General features: G+C 46.4%; 1 protein-coding gene across 1 annotated transcript in view; it reads left to right on the plus strand.

Moving 5' to 3' along the window:
• Positions 1 to 1213, plus strand: part of HSCB (HscB mitochondrial iron-sulfur cluster cochaperone) — a 13016-nt gene that overhangs the window by 9544 nt on the left and 2259 nt on the right. The gene's annotated exons all lie outside the window — the stretch shown is intronic.

The following is a 1213-nucleotide window of genomic DNA, read 5'->3' on the forward strand; positions in this document are numbered from 1 at the left end:
CCCAGGTTCCTGAGTGGTTGGGAAACTAGCCAATCTGGAATCCGGCTGGCAAGTCATTCACCCCCCCTCCCTTCCTGATTGGCCGAAAAGTTGGCTGCAGGTGACGTGGTAGCATGGAGCCGGCTTCCCTGCCGATCAGGAAGCCGGGCACCATGTAATGACTCGCCACCTGACTTCCTGATTGGTCAGGAAGCTGGCCAATAAGGAAGCCAGGCTTCAAGTCATTACCTGCCCCCTGGCTTCCTGATTGGCTAGAAAGCTGGCGCCATGCTTCCTCGTCACCCAAAAGGGACTTCCGGTATCGGCGAGTACCGGTAAAAAAATATCGGTACTTGATATTGAAAAAACGTTATCGGTGCATCTCTAGTAATATGTGTACTCGGCTGCACATCTGGATTTGGTGGGGTTGACTTCAACATGCCCTGCGTCCTCTTACAGTTGCGCACTTTGACGGGAATTTATTAAAACTGTAGCAGACAGAATCTGGAGCAGTCCCCCGTGGCAACCAATCCGCTTCTATCTTTCATTTACAAAGCTTAACTAAACAAACTGATGAGAAAAGCTGATTGGTTGTCATAGGCAACTGCTCCTAGATTTTGTCTGCTCTGGTTTTGATTAATCCCCCTACCATTGTGTCCTCTTTTCCCTTTTTTTTTGTTTTTTTTTCTATGAATGCTCTTTGTGCCGGATAACTTTACAGAAGTAGCACAAATTAATAAATACTGATGCATACACATTTAATCATTTTTGTGTCTGTTACGCATGCAGCAGTAACTGGCGTTTTCCAGCACTGGATTAACTCCAGTTGTTTTCTATGTTCCCCCATTCACACCATGACGCAGCTGTGATGGACTGTGGTAAAATGCATACATACTGCATTTTTCCACAGTGCACTGGCTGCTACTGGATAGCGCAATGTTAAGTGGAGTGTACAAATAGAATTGAGGGGAAAAAAAGGAAACAGTGCAAGGTACTGCGGCTCACCGCGGCCGTTCTGTGGACACAAGCTACACAGCAAAATGTTGCCTTTACTGTGCGACTTGCATTAACAAGCCCTTATTGTAGTCTTTGCTTGCTTATTAAAGCATATTGACTCTAGCCAATACAGACAGTAATAAGAACCTAACATAAGTTCTAACCCTTCTGACTGTACTGGGAAATTGGGGGAGGGGGTTTCTGCACTTTGTCCTAAGACAGGAAGCGGGGGGGGGGG

The sequence above is a fragment of the Nanorana parkeri genome, unplaced genomic scaffold, assembly GCF_000935625.1.
Source record: "Nanorana parkeri isolate BGI_ZX_2015 unplaced genomic scaffold, ASM93562v1 scaffold2586, whole genome shotgun sequence".
Classification (NCBI taxonomy): domain Eukaryota; kingdom Metazoa; phylum Chordata; class Amphibia; order Anura; family Dicroglossidae; genus Nanorana; species Nanorana parkeri.